The 19,352-nt window shown below is 38.4% G+C and overlaps 1 protein-coding gene across 1 annotated transcript in view; it reads left to right on the top strand.

Moving 5' to 3' along the window:
- Nucleotides 1-19,352, top strand: part of LOC117428383 (ADAMTS-like protein 3) — a 127,859-nt gene that overhangs the window by 23,032 nt on the left and 85,475 nt on the right. The gene's annotated exons all lie outside the window — the stretch shown is intronic.

The raw sequence follows: 19,352 nt of genomic DNA, 5'->3' as shown, positions 1-19,352 counted from the left end.
GTTTTAGAATTAGCCAGTGCAGGGGGAACATGTTGGTCTGGGTCATAATTTGGATCTGTACTGGGCCAGAATACTGGGATCAAGACTCCAGTTCTTATTCAATAAATGCCTTTAAGTTACAGCAGAAATGTAAATTATATTGTGGATTTTGCAGAAAATAGTCTACTTCTTTCCAACACGCTATTGCTTGCAATACGAAGGGAATGCTGGGGTCTTTCTGAGGTTAACTGCGGTTTTATTGCAGTCTCCCAGATGTCTGTAGTTTAACAAGGTCTCTGTCATGTGATGTGCCAACCTGTCAGGCAGAATCCCCCATCTTTTCCTGTCTAGTCTCCTACTGACCGAAAAAAAAGAAGCTTTAATCCGAAATGGACACATAACTGTTCTGTCCAAAGAGTGATAAGCAGTTTAAGAAACATGATTCAATTAGGCTGTTAAAAATGACTTCAAAGGTTCAACCACGTGGTTAAGTGTTGATACAACTGTTATTGAAATACCGAAGATAAAGCTGAACTTGAGGGAACCCCCAGTGAATTCTGTGTTTTTAACCAGGAGCATGTTGTTCTTCTTACACAGCATTTACATTCGATGTTGGCTTGAGTTTAGCAATAGGAATGACTGTGTTTTAGAATGGCTGTGAAGATTTTGTTTACATGTATTCTAATAATTCTGACAACTGAACTTCATTGTATATTACGGGGATATACTTTATATCATACGTTTTCCTAATATTCAATCACTTACTTGTTTAACATTATATTATATGTGTCCTGTAAGATTCTTGATTCTTTTGAGATCTTTGTTTAGTTGTTTTGATTCTAGTTTTATAAAATTAACATGTGTTTCACCTTTCTAAAAAAATAAAATAGGAGTTCATACAGAACACAAATACGGCAATAAGATATTAAAAGGGTAAGAAATTAAATATAGAGTATAAAAATCCCTTTAACACAGCAGGGCGTGTTCGATTGGCTGACTTTAATTTCAAAACTCTGCATATGCAAGACTGGTGCATGCTGCTGGGAGGCTGGCTGCAGATGACTTGGGACTGGAGTCCAATGATTAGTTGCTTGGCCTCAGACTCTGGAACCCTGCCGTTGAGGTAGATCAGCAAGAGATTAAAATTGAGCTGCGAGATTTACTAGGAATGTTGGTCCATACTATACCCTAATTCTCTTCTAATAAATAGTTCTGAGAACGTAACCGGTTATAACCCTGTTATGAGAGCAGTTCACAAATACACTTCAAGCTAGCACTGGGAGTCATTATTCCCCGTTATTTTCGGGTCTCTACTGATAATTTGTTCTCTGGCTGCCACCTCTGTTATTGTAACTCTGTTCTAGAGCTGGCCCAGACATTTTGCATGGGGACCTATGGGTAAGGTCCCATTGACTCTAGTAAAATACTTTTAAGTGTTTGAGGTGGGTGGTAGAACAAAAGCATGCTTTCCCAAAGAACTCATAAATTACTCTGGCATGAAAACTGTCTCAGTCTAGGGATGATTTACTGCTTTATATTTGGAAGTGGCACAGCAGGCCGTGTAAATAGATGCACGGCATCCTGTCGTTAAACTGCTTGGACCACACTGTTGTTCTGGGCGCTCCCCTGCCTTGTTTTTGTTTTATATTTATATTGGCCCTTCATTTTATTGACTAACCTTATTGACCGGCCAACCTGCATTGTCCTGCTGTGTGATACTGGTTGCTCTACACAACAGGTAGCGGAGACAACATCTGACATCTCTGCTACCTCAGTCGTAAAATATCACTTGAGACTGGGCATTGCTTTCCGAGGGAAAGTTTTAGCTCTAATCCATATACTTTGTGTACCGTTACTGCCAACATCCAGCCCTGTATAGCACTACTGAAATAAACAACTTCACACAATTGAAAATCAGTCAGTTGCAAAGATATAGCATATTGAGCATTTTCAGTAAAAGGATCAGCTTTGAATGTGTTTCTAAATTGGAAATGAAATGCAATTTGTAAGGCATGCACAACTCAAAGGGGTTAAATGCTGTATGTGAAATAACATACATTTCTCATGCTTTATTGCTTTACCTATCCAAGTGTTCCTTTGCTTTACTGTGAGCATTCCAAATGTTATACAGGGGTTTGAATGCCATTTGTGGTATGCAGTATAAACACAGCCTGTTTCATACCTCACAGTCTATACTAAACATTCAAGTTTATGTAGGCTTATCGCAATCAGCGAGCTTAGAACTATTAAAGTAAAGTAGAACATCCTCAAAATAAGCTTTGCTAAAATAATGGTTGTTTGCAAAAACGGACATGCTAATCTGTTTAGAAAAAGCTACTGTTTGCACAATGCTTCTGCTGTACCGCACACACTTATGAATCTCTCTTGCTTGCTCTGTATTTGAAAATGTGTCAGCTTCCCTTCATATCTTGAAAAATGAAAATCCCTTGTGTCTGAAAAAAAAACTTCTTGAAATTAAAAACATCTGACAGATATTGAAAACTTTAAACAAATACAGACGGTCAGGCTTTAAAAGAAAAAAAACAAAACAAAACAAAAGAAAAAACTAAACAAAAACAGAATATCCTTTGTGAAGCTGGGACTGTGCTCTTAAAGGTGCTTGCCATCATTGTGTTTGGAAGGTAAGTCAAGGTGGGCTGGTCATCAAAAAATGGCATCCAGTTCAAAGGCCATCCAATATGTTAAAGTCCACTTTCTAAAATGAGAGAGAGCTTTACAAGTGTGGAATCCACACTGAGACATTGCAGACTGTGGAGTCTGAGGTTAGCCGCAGCTTAAGATCTCTGCCCACTGTAACCAAGCAATTGGGAAAAGAAAAATAACACTTTAGTAGCTTTATTTCAGGCTAGGTTACATGAATGCCAAGAAGCTTTGTTCATTATGAAAGTGTATTTAATACTGAATATTATACTCAACAATCTAAAACATATATAGTTTCACTGTGCTGTTATTTTTGTATACCTATCTTATAACAACTATTTGAAATAAATAAAGCTGCCACGCACAAATCACACAGAAGTGTGTTCTTGCACAGTATACATTTATGGATCACTTATGATTTTTTTTTTTTAATTAGGAAGGAGGAAATGGTGGTTGGGTAGCTATTATTCAGTCACCAGATCTGCTTTTTTGGATGCTAGACCACTGATTTGAGTAGCTATAAATGCATATTTGTTTTAGAAATATAAAATGCCTGCTTTTAAGTTTTACAAATGATGTGCCTTTTGGAGTCTTTATCTTACTTGCTATTGGTCATTGGTTCACTTAGATTTTTGCTTATAGACTTACTTCACCAGATAAGCAAGGTTTTCAAAGGTTTTCGCATTTCATGTGTTTGATGTGTTGTTCCATATACCATCTACTGTGTTCCATATGCAGAGTTCTCTTGTTGGAGATCCACACTGATTTTTTGTTAATCAGGTGATGCAAGTTTACACAGAAACAACTTGGACTTCTCCCTAAACTACTGAATAAGGCATTTGGATAAAGTACACGCTTTTAAGAACTTTGTGTGCCTTGTTGTGTTTTTAAAAGTTTGTTATTCAGCAGTGCTCCCAGTCGGCTGTGTGTCATTAATCCAACATCAGTTTTATACAATTTCCTCCTGTCACGGAATCCAGCCTGTTGGCTTGCTGGTACTCTTCTCAATGAAAACTTGAGATTGCTGTTTTATAACGCAGGAGAAAAGGCTAAAACAGATGACAAAAGATAATTAATGAATGTTTTTGACTTTCTTATGTTGTTATAATAAATATGACAGGAACTGTTGGGACAGTAAAGCTGCAGTTATTTTGAGCCACTTCCTGGCTTCCTGTTTACAGAAAATGCCACACATTTACCATCATATTGCCAGGCCAGATATCGTACAGCACTATGACCCCTATGACTGTAAGGGGGATTCACTCCAGCTTTCTGCCTCTCATTTATTTGTGGTTAGACTAACGATTCAGACAGAAATTGTACCCAATAGTGTGGAGTATTTGATTAGCTGTAATGTTGTTCCTGGGGGAAAAAGTAAGAGAGAGGTGAGAGTTTGCTTTGACTGCTGCATTGCTAAATGGGACTCCTTCACTTCAGCAGGGGATTACCCAACTAACACACAGACACACACACACACTCACGCACACACACAGACACACACGTGTACACATACATATTCTTTTTTCTTCCCACCACCAGGTCTAAATAGTTGTGTCATTTTTTTTTATGCTCTGTTATGACTCTGTATAGTGTTAGTGTTCCTTCAAACCCCCTACTGTTGCTTACTTGGTACACTCTGCTGCAGATGTGTTACAGGTGTTCTGCAAATCCGTCTGTTCCCCCTCCTTCCTGATGTGTAGAAACTGTAACGCTCCAACTACACCACTAGTCAACACAAGACTTTTATTACAGCTGGACGATATGCATGGATAAAGAAAAGCAAAACAATTACAGAACGTATGAATCATTAAAATATAAAGCACGTAATAAAATGATCAGCCTGGTAGAAGAAAGCCTTAATAGGAGGAAACTGTGGTGAATGATAGCTAAAAGTTCTTAAGGTTAAATACATTTCATCTTTTTTACGGGGGGTATGCCCTACAGTTTTATCACTTTAAAATCAGTAAATCTACATCCAGGGTGCCAGTGAATTCGGAATGGATTTCCAAGAAGTAGTACACTATACAGCGTTGGATTCATTTAGGAGCTTGGCAGACTGATAATGGTTTAATTTAAGTCATCCAAGATTAAAACGCAGCAACATTTTTATTACAGCGAAACAGTGTTAAAGGTATAAAACAGACCTCTCTTTTTTTCATGCTGATGAATGTGCATGAGGTCTTTTGACTAACGTGCAGTGTGAATTATTATTTCACAGAGACTGATTGATTGTTGAGTGATGGCTAGAATTGAGGCGGTTTATATTTGGTACTTTAGATAAGTAAAGACATATAGGCAGGCCCACACTCATTTGTTGTGAGGAAATTAATATTAGGTATGTACCGAGGGGAACCTGATGTACACAATAGAGGCTGTTAGGGTTTTAATGCTGAGAGCGCGTGGCTCTGTGGTTAACGTAATCTAGATGTGACACGGCTAATTTCAGAGGAATGTTAGAAGAAACGGCCTATCAATACTAATCCTGTTTGTTTGATCAAGTGGAAAAATCAGCTGAAATCCTTTCAGCCCTGCCTGTCAAAAAGGAGCATGTTATTTCCTATAGAGCAGGCTGTGTGTTTCGCGATTAAGGACCAGATAGGACCTTTACAGTATATTCTGTATATGTACAAATACAACTTGCAAACCGAGTTACTGTACTACCCAACACATTCTCCCCTGATTTGTCTTTGAGGATTAATCACATCAGTTGTGATTGCATGAACAGTATTCACAAGATAGTAAATAATTGCTCTAAAAAATTCAGTTTTTTAAATACCTTTTGTTCCTGCAATTTTGATACACTGTAACATGTAACATGCCACCAATAACCCGCCTAGTGAATGGGGTGCAGGGTGATAGTATGGAGTAAAGGCATGGCCTTAAATGCATTGGCAGCTGGTCTTTGTTTTGGTCTTGTTATACAACTCCATGTCAAAACCCACATGCAAATTTAACCTAGTTTAAAATACATAGTCTGTCTTTGCTTACAAAGTGACTCAGGCTGTCGCTTATAAGGAAATGATGGCGAAAAAGACAAGTTTGAAAACCAAGAAAGAAACGGTACTAAACTGTACTAGTGATTTATAATAATGTAAATATAAAAAGTGAAGTAAGAAATAAGGTAAGTTTCTTTATCAAAAAAAAAAACAACAAAAAAACATACTTCAGCCTTTAATTTGTGTTTCAAGAGAATTGGCTGCAAAAATGCAGAATTCTTTAGGCAGGAGTAAAAAGAAAAAAAAACACCAAGCAATTTATCCTGACAGGTAAAAGTGAGCATGCAGTCAACTATTTTTTTCCTGACAAATTCGAGCAGACAGACCGAAGAAAGATTTTTGTACCTGCTCATTGTGCAGACAAGCAGCTGCCTAGCTAGCCGTGAATTGGAGGGAGGGGCCGCACTTACCAAATTAAAAACATTCTGTACTTTCGCACGCTAAGACCATTTATTAGAGCTGTCCCCTCTGCAACCACACTGCCTAAGGAAACTGGGCTTGGGAATTTTCAGAGCCATAAATAATAAGGGGAGCCCTGTACTGTAGACCAGCGCTAGCACTGTCATAATCAATAACTAAGTTGACAGCTCTGAAAGCATGGAGTGAGGGTTTTCTTTAAGAGAGTTGTGTTTTATGTGTCAGGGGAATCATTGTCAAACATAAGCCTCATAATAATTTCCAAGATCATCATTTTGACAGAGCTTTTCTGAATTATATCTGCAACAGAAGTGGCTTTCCACATGGAATTAATTTAACAGAATTTTAAAAAACCAAAACCCCACCATTTTTAAAATTTTGAATCGCCAATTATTTTTCTTATTATCTCCCCAATTTGAAATGTCCAATTATTTTTATTTCAACCCGGCTCACCGCTGCCACCCCCGTGCTGACTTGGGAGGGACGAAGACGGACACACGTGTCCTCCGAAACGTGTGTCGTCAGCCATCCACTTCTTTTCACTCTGCAGGCCCACCATGCAACCATCCCAGAGCTACAGCGTTGGAGGACCACGCAGCTCCGGGTAGTTTACAGGCAGGCCCGCAGGCGCCCGGCCAGTCTACAGGGGTCGCTGGTGCGTGGTGAGCCGAGGACACCCTGGCCGACCTAGAGCCTCCCCATCCGGGCAGCATTACCAAAGTCATTTTAAGACATCTTTGAGGCATGCTTAGTAGAGCTGTGCGGAATAAAAGCAAATTCACTTTTAGATGGTGTGCAGGGATATTACTTGCAGCTTCTAGTGATCAGTTAACACTCTTGCCATTGACATATAATTAAAATGAACTTTCTGTTCATTGCAGCTGTAGAGCTAGTAACTGGCCCAGACATGGCTCCCTATATACTGCTCCATTATATCTCAAACTAATTGACATGTTTCGGGGATTAGGTTTCTTAAAGAAAATTCGAAATAGCAGCCTTCGACAAAATATTCTCTGCAGTTGCTTTTTTATTTGTTGATTTGAAGTAGAGACGTTCCCCCATTAACTTTTTTTTTGCGTCGAACAAGGGAGAAGATGTCTATCGGAAGAACATTCGACATAAATCATTTGTCAATAATAATAATAAAAAAATAAACAGTATTTCAGCAGCAGGACAGGAGAACAATCACGTGTACATTTGCAAGATGCAAGTTAGGGTTTACAGCCTGCTGGCAGCATCCGCATTCCATGACAAAGTGCAGATGTACAAATTGCCATGTGCCCCACCGATATAAAATGATTAACTCTGACATCTGTTTTTAACACTTTCCTCAGAGTTTTTGGACGACTGCCTCCACTGAACTGTGAAGAAGTGTCTAGAGGAGTAACAGCGGATTGCCCAAGGGCCCAGTACAAGTCAGTGCAACATCTGGAATGCACTGTTTGATTGGATAGATTTGGAGATGAAATGTCTGGCTTGTGCGAGTATACAGTATATATAGCTACAGGCCTTCACCAATAAAGGAGATCCTGTAACTGTTGCACGGTGATTGCAATGAATAATCCAGGAAGCTCACTGTTCATGGAAACCCAGTGTGAGAGATCAACAGTACTGAGTGTCCACTATAGCCTCTGTGGCTTTGTCGCCAGAGGTGACTGTATTTACCTGTAAGGGGTTAAGGGTTTTCTTGTCAACCTACTCCTTCAGGGCAGTCAGTGGTGCTGAATAGCGCCATGTGGTAGAAATAGGGCAAGTTAGTCAAACATGGGTTATCAGAAATACGCTGGGTAAATATAAATCAATATTACGTTTATATACAGTATCTTAACATAAGTACTGAAATTGCTGCCAATTGCAGTTGGTCAGAAAATGCATTGTACATTTTCATCCAAGATATAATAAGTGCTATAGTTTGCTATATAAAACCGACTAAATTTCTTATGTAAAACTATGGATTAAGCAATAAGTGGAGGAAAGCTCATGCTGAGGGTGTCTTTCTCTGCTCAAGAAAGTTAAGGATATACAATGAAAATAGATTCAAATATCCCGTGTATAATATTTATTGGAAAGTGTGGGGACTTGCCAATTAAAAACGGTCTGCTCAGCCCCCTCCACAAGGAGCAGGAACATCTGCAAACCTGTTGTACAGTTCCAAAGGTTAAAGCTCTCCAAAGGCTATAAATGAATCCACAGTGGCTTCAAGTGTGTCCTCCTCCTGGCTTAGCCCAATGGAAACAGCAATACCAGTGCTGCGGTATTCCTGGAGTGACTGAAGCTTGAGTACAGGTTTCTGCACACCTGCTGTTCAAAGAGTACAGAACAACAGATCTGTAAATCTACAGAACCCCAAACCCCATCCTGAATAATGGGATTCAAATACCATGCACACAAAAGGGCCGTCATTGTTTTGGTTATAAAATATTGTAGTAAAATACTCTGTATAACTTCATTGTTAAGTTTATGCATCCTGTGCTGCAGAAATTACGACACATAAGAGGGTGCAGCTCAAGGTTAGGTGGATATAAGAATTAATGCCGCTCAAACCAATGTTCGTGGCTTCCAAATAGTATTCAACACCAGAATCAGTCTTAACAAAGATGGCCAAAACAGCTAAGCTCAGCATGATCAAACTGGGCCAAACCTAAACTTGGATCGGGTACAGCAATGTCCTGTTTTTTCAGGCTTGAGTTTTCTGTCCATATTTGGGCTAAAGCATCCATTTAGGTTGGTTTCCTGTGATGTAATCCTGTGATGCCATGAACAGGTCGTAGTTACTTGATCAAATTGCATAGAAGTTTCAATGCCAGCACTTCAAACTGGGGCAGGCTGGCAAAAACTAAAGGGCTCCAACAAATACATGAGATACAGCCATCACACTGGCACATAGCTTCAGTCAAGCTTAGTCAGGGAGTCCTTGATATTCATCTACTAAATTAAACAAGTCGGATTCCATTTGGAGGCACACAAGACCAAGAAATCAAATGCAAATTCTTGTGAAAACACCACCTTCATCGGCTAAATTAGGCAAGTCAGTTTGAGGACACGGATACCTGAGCTGCCAAGAAATTAGATGTAAACTCAATTAAGCATGTAGCCTCCAACGCGGTAGCAAACAGTTTTAGCTTTGACTTTCACAGAACATTTTCTCAAATACTCAGAACATAAACAACATCCCACTCTTGCAGAAGAAAAGATAATCCTTTGAGAAGTGGCCGCAGCCCAGCGCCCCCTTCCATAAATTACAACCATCGTGGCATTTTTACAAGGGTAGGGAGTTTGAGGCTGAAGTGAACCAGCTCAGCACACATTGGTGTTGCTATGTGGATTCATTAGTTTTGTATCTGTTCCAAAGACACAAAGAGCTTTGATCAAAAATTATGACTCCGGGCTGATTTTTCTGAAACTGTCTTTGTGTTGAACATGCAATTGGGAACAGACAATGCTCACTTAACATTAAACCACCACAGCATGTATCAGGTTGTTTGGGATGGGAACACATCTAAAGTGCTAACTGCTGAAATGACTGAAGGTTTCTTTGTAATGTACAATAAGACACTTGTACATTTCCGAAACTTTACAGCCATTGTTTGTGTCAAGCCTATGATTTGGATGCGAGGCAGGTTTTTATTTTAGACATATATATAACTCTTCTGACACACCTGACAGATTTATGTTCGTCAGTCTTCTTGAATCCTTTAATATCCCTGAAACGCTGTTAAAGCTGCCAGATTCATATACCTGGAGGAGAGTATTTGCCAGAAGAGTTGCATGATTTGTAGTAAGGCAAGTGAATCAAACTAGTTCTGGTTTGGCAGCAGTTTCAAATTTGTAGTGACTTGTTCTGTATATAAAACACGCCAGTACACCAGTTACACGTTGACACATACAATGCTGAACATGTGTTAGACAGTTTTCAGTTAGTAGGACAGAGGACATTCTCTTGTCATTTTGACTGGGTATAAGTCATTTCATGACATATGATGAATTGCTTTGATTGGAAGCTTACTGTAGGAAGCAATTAAGACGGTATTTCTCTTTTAAAAGTTTCCCATAGTAAAAGCATAGCAAAGTGAAATAAAGCATAGTTAAAACATAGGCAAGCACTGTTTACAATGGTGAGGTATGGTAAAGCATATTAATAAACATGGTAAACCAGGGTAAACTATGGTAAATGCATAGTATAACCATGGGAAAAGCATGATAAAACTGCAAAAATACAGTACAAAAATCCAGTGATAAACTTTTATAAGGGTTCCCTTTACGTGACAAAAAAACTAAAGCATTTAAACGTGGCAATTTCACATTGATTCAGGTATGGGATCTGTTGTATATATTTATTGATGGCTAAGGGGTCTTCTCATTTGAAGAGTATTCAGTGGAAACACTTAACCCAGTGACACGCACTCTGTTCTTGGGACGGATACTCAATTCACCCAGATGGAATTAAAGCAGAATGAATACAGAATGGGTTATTCCTCAGCGGCTGTGGGGAGCGGCACCACAGTGTAACCATGGTTATTCATCTCCAGAGAATCATGCTGTACCAATCCGTCTGAGTCACAATGTGCTCCCAGTCACACTACCAGCCAGTAACTTGTATTATCGCTGCTTAAATGGATTACTGTTCCCTTATAACAAAAAAGCCCCATGCATAGATTTTCCGGTGCGTTACCACATCCTGGGAAAGGGCAGTGAATAGCTTTGTTTAACATAGAACTGCCGAGGGCACCATGTTGGCACCTGTTTTCTCTCATTGGCCATTCTTTTACTTATTTGGATATGCATATGAATAAAACCTGACAAATCAAAGTTCTGACCTGGACAATTTACATGCAACAGAATCTTTTAATAGGTTTTAGTCTAGTGTCCCCCCTTTGAAATAAACTAGACTATAAATAAACACAAATCTCGTTCCAATGGAGGTCTATAAAGCAATTTCTCTTCACTTATAACTCATTTGAAATTTGGCAAAGCACTGATTTAGGTATTTATGGGATTTATTTCCTCATGACTTTGTGGGAAATAAGAGCAAGTTCATAGCCATGATCAAAGACATAAATAATGGGAGTTTAAAAATATATACCGTAAATTATAATCTCAAGGTGTTCTCTAGAAGACCATCAAATCTGAGGGGAATTCAATACCAAGTACTCAACAGTAATTAGAACCTTCCTGCAAATCGTTTTCATGGACATTATAGTTTTGCATGCTGCTCGGTGACCTTGCACAAGACTGATTGAAGCAATCTGAAAAGAAATATCAGATATTTACACTTTAGAAACATCTGGTTACCAGGCATGTCATAAGACACAGTATGAGGGCCAATTGCTTGAAGGAGACTTGTACCACATTCAGTGTGCAGGGCAAAACAGCTTAAATGTATTATGAGATTATTCTGTTCTGCCCAGGGAGAATTTGATTCCAGGTTTTTGGCACAGAGAGGAAATGATAAATCCAGCACGTCTGATCACGTCACTATATGAACAGCGACTGCTGATAAGAGATGTGTCTCCAAGGGAAATGGCATGTACAATGCATACCAAAACAAGCCTAGCAGAGGCTTTTCATCCAGTGCTCAGTGCTGTTTACTGTGCTTTCCTACTGAAATGTGTTCATACAAACTCCCACACTAAACCTGCAAAGCAGCCTGCTTCAGGCATCAATACCTTGCTCCTTAGTAACACTGACCTTCATTTGTATTGCTAGCTCAGTATTCGATGCAGCATTCCTATCTGTCAAAGAGGGCACGGCAGAGAAACAAATCCTTTATGTAAGATCAGGATATGCTTGGAGCTGAGGGCTTATTGCAAGTGTGTTCATCCTTCCTCTTCTGCAGCAAGCGTATTAGGTGAATAATTGTGCACACCCCCATAACCAGCCTTGTCTTTTCAAGCAGTTTCTGCTTGAATAACTAATAAGCACAAAACATAATGGTCTGAGCAGACACCACAGAAAGAGTCATACAGAAAACATTTACTAGGATAACAAAATGTACTTGATATAATGTATGCCATTAATGCAAAAAGAAAAGTCATATTTAATGAAATATGTTACTATATAATAAGTTTTGATTTGATCAGACATGACCATTCCGCATTATAAAATGTCATGTGCTAGCGGTTGGATGGGACATGTGTTTTGTAAATTTCCTGTCTGGTTCTAGTCCCATTACTGCTGTGGTAATCATTATCAAAGTTACAAATGAAATGTTTCCACATTAACCTTTAATGCAGTCCACCAGCAAAACACAAATGTGGGGATGGTGAGAATTAGATACGTGTCTATGGGTAAAGCTAAACAAACCTCTGCTGCACACTACCTCAGTTCCCCTCTTTCGTTCCTTGCTCCTTCCAGAGACTTGCAGCACCAGTTTGGCGAAAATATATTTAGGTCAATCCTGATGCATCGTTCCGTATACCTTTGAGGACATTTCCTTTTCATGTAAGTCTTCAGAGCATATTCTGCTGGAAACGTACTTAGCAGCCCCATCAAAAATCTAGACTGTGAAGTGTTTGTTAAAATGCATAATTTACACTTACAATATGAGGACAGTTATGATTAATGCTGTGTCTCTAGATTGGTTAAATAAAAGCAAGCAGCTAGAGCAGATTCATGGTATTTGTTCAGTGGGGTAACAGAGACTTTAATGGCAGTAATATATGGTGGAATCACAAGCTCTCAGGCCTCATGCCCATGCCCACCATGGGGCCTCTGCTGATTTTCTTTGTTTTTGTGGAAAATTTCACAGACGTAAATCTGGTAGCTGTGTTGGAGGACAGTTACCTGGGAGACTGTCCCTGGAGCAGAGACTAGTGTTATTGATTTGTGTTTTATTTGGCGGCTTGCATCGTTTACTTATGGTTCAACAAATCCATCAGTGGATGCATATATACAGTATGTGGCTCCCCAAGTGGCAGGAGGGACACTAAATCCCTCCTGAGCCAGCATTGTTACACACGGCAATGTTTATTTCATGGCATATTTAACGCCATAGATCAGGGCTGTGCTGTTAGGCCTGTGATTAGGCTCCTAAACATCTGAAGGCATTTTGGTAACACTTTACATTGTGTCTCTAATTACTGTGCATTTACATAGTAGTTACTTAGTAAATTCGTGTATTTATACATAATTACAATGTTATTATGCATAGTTACGATGTACTTAATGTGTACATTTTTTTGCGTGAGCAAAACCCCATCCCTAACCCCATCCCTAACCCTAAACCTAACTCTAACCCTAACCCTTTTCTGATACAGTTGTATACTTACATATATTGTATACTTAGATATACATAGATTTACACATTGTAAGTACATTGTAACTATGCACAATAACATTGTCATTATGTGTAAGTACACATGTATTTACTAAGTAACTACTATGTAAATACATAGTAATGAGAGACACTTAATGTAAAGTGTTACCTGCATTTTATAGTGCAAGAGAGAGAGAGAGAGAGAGAGAGAGAGAGAGAGAGAGAGAGAGAGAAAACTGCACTAATAACTATTGAATCTTAACTATTAAATTGATTCACATAGTGTAGTTGGAATGTGCTGCTTATAATAATTTCTGAGGTAAAGTCTAATGATTTTAACTTCTCTACTCTATGTACGCAGAACAAAATTGGTGTTTTTACTATATTCAAGTCACATCTAATAAACCTTTACATAGTGAAGCCCGTACTGGCCATATTGTGCTAGCCTTTGTTAGAACCGTCTCTCTGGGGATGAGGAAAATGTTTTCCTTTTCGGAACATTAAAATTAATGTTACAGATGTTTAGAATCTATCTGATTGGAACAGATTTAAACCATTATACATTTGCTAATATATCAGTTTCTACTGACAAATGAAAAACCTTCTATGATCAAAAAGCTGAATATTAAATATTGAATCTATGGAAATCAATTCGCCACAAGATCTTACTGATCATTGGCATATGTAATGTATAGCTATTAAAGTAAAACGCATGATAAATCTTGTTGAACTCAGACGAAGATAGCATTTGCATTAAATTTAGATTCATTGCATCTCTCAATTTAGGTTGAAACACTGACTGTAATTTCAAAGAATGAGAAATGTATCCTTATACTGCACATGGTCCTTAAGGGAGGGATTCAGGATCACTTGTGCAGCTTGCTGAATTTCACTTAGTGGTGGGACAACTGGACACATTTCAAGGATATGCAGGTTTTGTGTTGTGAGTGATATTAAAGACGGTACTTGATTAAACAAAAAGGTTATTATGAGCAAAAATATGCTGCACTGGAACATGAACAGACACATTACTTTAGCAGGAAACAGTTCTTTACGGTCAATGAAGAATTAGGAGTGAAGAAAAATGAAATTTTATAGCAAATAACTTAGTGTAGATATCATGGTTTGACTGCACTTCAGCATCCGTATAAATATTAATAATGAGGGGTAAAGAACCGGGCCGACTTCCAGGCATTTCAGTTCATATCAAAACTGTTTTGCATTCCCAGAATCTGGATTTGATCTAAACCAACACTAAACCGCATTGTTGGAACGGATCCAAAATGCAAAATTGTGCCATTTACTGTACATGCGATTGTGCACAGAAGGGCAAGGAGTGCATGACTGGGTGATGCATGATGTGGGCGGATGGCGTTGGTAAATGATCTGTAGCAGAATTAAATATATAAGTTCAATCGTTTTTAATTCTGCTCTGCTGGTTATGTTGTGACCACATCAAGGACTTTTGGCTGCCAATTTCACAACATGCTGTACCACAATATTTGATATGCGATACCTGAATAGTTAGATATTCTGAAAAACCGATTCAGAGTAATTGTCAGACTTGCTTTCCTCATTCCTATACCGTATGTCTTGTTAGTGAATTTACAATGCAGTAGTTTTTTTCAGCTCATAAAGTGCCTTTTGTATTATTTGTAATGGATTAGTATTGGTATGAATGGATGTGCCTCTGGTGGAAACTCAGCTGCAACTTTAAAGACCTGAGTCCTTCCAAGTAGTGATTACTGGGCTAAGATCAAAGAGAAAGCTATCTGGTAAGAAGTGTTCACCATTATAATCCAGGTCACTTGTTTCCACCACAAGCATTTGTAGAGAGTCCTTCATTACTGAGGCAGAGTGAAGGTTTAGTGTGTGTTTCCGTTTGCATCATTGTGAACCCTCTCAAAGATATATCCAGATTTCGCTAACCCAAGCATGTGATAAAGCCGCTCCACATTGTTTTAGTAAATGTAATGTCAGGCCTGCATATGCATCTCAGTTATGTAATATACAGTAGTAAGGTAATTCAAGTAAATGGTGGTATCTACAAGCTACAGCCTATTAACATGCACCATTTTTTGGACTATTCTGCAAATATTTGATTTTGTTTTATTTTTCAGAATAACTAGGCAAAAATGAAACAGGTTGATACAGACACGTTTAAAGTAATTAGTCGTCCACTCTGAGTCGTGAAATGTATCAGGAGGGATGACAAGGAGATATGACCATACAGTACATGTCTATATATATATATATACCAAAAGTTATATGTATATACATGTGTTACCAAATATGCAAATCAAGTGTTTGGAAAATATATACTAGTGTGGAAGTACTTTAAAAGTAAAGTAAAAAGGAACTACATGAAAACATTTAAGTTCTTTCTATTTAAAAATCAGATTTTCAAATATATTTTCTAAGGCAGTCAAATAATGTATTTTCATTTGATGAATTTATTGAGTAGTGATTGAGTTTTATGGCATTGTACGGGCTGTCCTGGTCACTTTCCATTTGTATCTTTTGATGTCATTTGCACGTTTTACCTTTCTAATTAACTCTGTTGGTTCAGATATTACCCTATTCAGCTGGGATTATAGATCACTATTACTCTCCAAGTAAAGAGACATATTACAGCATGTCTTTCTAATACTGGAGTTCTGATCTAAATTACTAAGATTTCTTTGTCATATTACTTAATACAAACTTATTTAATTTAACCCACAGCATTCTTACTCTATGCTACATTCATTTGTAAATGGAATTGTGAATTAAAAGTACAGAATACTTGAATGCATACTTATGGTGAATATGAAGTCTATGTGTTGCTTTGCAAAATAGACAAGTAAATGAAAGCATGCTTTGCTTCAAGGAGTGTTGTGTGTTTCGGTGAATTACAGTATTCAGGTGCATCACAATGAAATAGTGACATCACTGGATATTGCAGTCCAGCTTGCAAAGGCTCAAGTTATGCAAGCGCTGTGTGGGAGCTTCTGTTTTTGGTTCCTAAGCCCCAGGGATCTACAGTAGCTCAATGAGACAAGTTACAGAAGCCACTCATGAGCTCTTTTAGGCATCAGTTAAACGACATAATCAGGACTCCATCATGGAGACTGCTGGGGGACTCTCGTCACCACCACTCGCTAACTGATATTGGCTCTGCAAGATCTGGACATTTCTAGTATTCAAGCCTTTTGGAACTGAAACAGTTTCAGTGTTTTTAGTTCCGAGAACAAAACACCAAAGCTGAAAGACTGCCTGTTCTTTCTCTGAGCTTCTGGCACTCTAGTTCTGGCTGGAATGTTGTTTAATGAGAATGGATGATCCCTTCTATACAGAGTATATTTTTCTTTGATTGATTTCTTCTTTTGTGTAGATTAATTTAGAAGTGACAAGCCTGTATTATGATCTAAATGTATTCAAACGACGGGATGGCTTCAGTACCCCCATGGTGGACTTCTGCTTCACAGCAAAGCAATCTGTGTTCTTTGTCTGCTTAAATCACCTTTGAGTCTCACGCTTACCTTTGCCAGTCTAGTAGCGTGCCAAATTACACAACAGTCTTTGAGACCCTGCAGCTTATCTAGATGTACCTCTCTTGGACACCGTTCTGGCATTTTGTTTAGCCTACATTCAGACCTGCTTGTGCTGCTGTAGCACCTTCTCAGTTTTAGCCTGCTTTGTTTCTGCATTCCTGGGTCAGCTAACAGATACGGTCAACAGCTACATCTTTTCCTTTAGTCTTGTCTTATACAGCATCAGGGAACAAAGTAAATCATTCAAGAGCTGTAAAGTGAAAACAGCAACTCAGTGTTCACGTGGAGATCTATTAACATAAGGGACATTTAAGAGGAAACTATTCAACACATGTGTAATGGGCAGCGTTGTGTGATGCACTGCCTCTACAGATTCAGCCCCCTGCAGTTGGAAAGATGTTAACACTATGTGTGCAAATGAAACCTGTTAAGACACTTGCTTGAGGCTTGTTTGGGGCTTGCTTGTTTGATTGCCATTTAAACGTGTTGGTTGCCCAGCCCATCCTGTTAAATGGGTGCAGTAACAGGGAATGCTCCAGCAGATCATCGAGGTAAAGGGGGGATTGTAACAGGCAGTTTTGTGTGATGGTGCCCTGATTAGTGTTAATAGCTTATTAACTCCTCGTGGAATCACTTGAGAAGTGCATTGCTGATGGTTTTGTGCCCAGTCTCTGCCCTGCTACATTTTATTTGTTTTATCATACACAGCTGTTGGTCTTCTAAAATGTTTTATCTTAATGTTCTATAAGTGGTGAAGAGGAAAAGATCATTCTTTTTTCTTATTTAATTGTACAGAAAATGGTTTACCAGCCAGATTCAGCTCATGTGGACCATATGGTCCACCTTTTTAGATGAAACTTGCGGTTGCATGTAATTCTTATGCAATGTTGCGAACAGGATATCCATGGACATTAGTTGTTCACCTCAATGGGGTGCTCCTCTATGACCAATTTTAAACAAAATGTACCTTCTGTACTGGAATAGTTAAAGGGATGAGGATAATCGCAATGCTCCAAGCACACTGCTCAGTTTAACAAACTACCTGCAGACTGAATTAAATTTTATGATATTAATATCTCACTTCAAGTTCTTTTGACAAGTATAATGAATGTTTTGGTTGACTGGACTGCAGTTGTATTCTGAACAGATGGCTGTAGCCCTGGAGGAGTTTTAGATTTGAATATGTTTAATCCAGATCAGAAGCTGTGAATAATGACACGCACATACACATCCAGATGTAGACATACACAATTAACCTTTTATTCCAATAACGCTCTGCTTCTCAAAGAAGAAGGATGCCCTGCTCCTCCAGAGCCACATTTGTAAGTTTAAATAATTTAACATGTGCTGTGTGACCCAAACTGGACTAAACATTTATCAATCTGTGATATTTATTTGATTTCAATGTCCCTTTGAATCTTCAGATATAACACCTTCAACAGAAACCTGTTTCATCCACAATATCATTTTTGTGATTTTTTTTTTTTTTTTAAGTATTATGTATCTACAGAATATGCAAGGACTTTTAAGGGACCAAGGGTCACTTAAAACTGTTAAAAGATTGTCAATAGGCACATAAATCCAGTAGGATCGTTCAGGTCTATGTCAGTAATGGCAAGAACAACTGTACCATGCATTGCTGTCTATTGTATAAATTAGGTGTCAGTCCCCTTCAAAAGGGTCCCTGTTTTATTTTCCACAAAAGTTCAAAGTCTAGACTACCAATAATTATCAGATCATGACTGGGCTCATCTGGAAAAGCTTATGTTGCCTTGAATAATTTAAAATAGATTTAGAAAACAGAGACTCTGAATCATCTGGAATGATATGTACTAAAACGCTTCTTGTCAGCAATAAGGACTTGAATGCTGCAGCTTCATGATTAAAGTCTATTTGCAATGGATAAAATACAGTCACAAAATGAAGAGGTTTAATCGGAAATACATGCGGCTTAGCGATACACTGCTGTATAGTAAAGGGTTTGCAATTGTCAAAAAGACAGAAAGTGATTAAAACAGCTTGTGCTCCTAATAGGATGGTGGAATAACTGCAAGCCCCCATCGGTGTATAGAAAAGAAAGACGTTGTAAACCAGTATTAAACAGCTGCATTCAGATAGGTACTTTCCTTAGATAGAGCCCAGCATCTGATTAATAATATGCAGTAATGTGGAACAGTGCGATTTGAATGAATGCAAGACAGATTTCAAAATTAGCTCTGGTCAAATATATAAAAAAAAAAACGGATACATCTTTCAAAGCAGTTAACTGGAATTACAAGTTAAATACAGTTAAGCTTCATTCTAAACGAACTGAAATGCCAAAGGATTTATTTTAGACCACAGTCTCATTCAGTGACTGCGGGCTGAAGACAATGCACAGTGTTCTTTCATTATCTGAGCCGCAGTTTTTGGAATTATTTCATTTTTAGCCAGGGATTAAGTTTTGTCAGACTCTGGTCATTGGTTAAGACTGATGTAAATAACTGAAAACTGCCTTTGTTGAACTTGGGC

This window comes from Acipenser ruthenus, chromosome 21, assembly GCF_902713425.1.
Source record: "Acipenser ruthenus chromosome 21, fAciRut3.2 maternal haplotype, whole genome shotgun sequence".
NCBI lineage: Eukaryota > Metazoa > Chordata > Actinopteri > Acipenseriformes > Acipenseridae > Acipenser > Acipenser ruthenus.
This window is presented reverse-complemented; position numbering and strand designations above follow the sequence as displayed.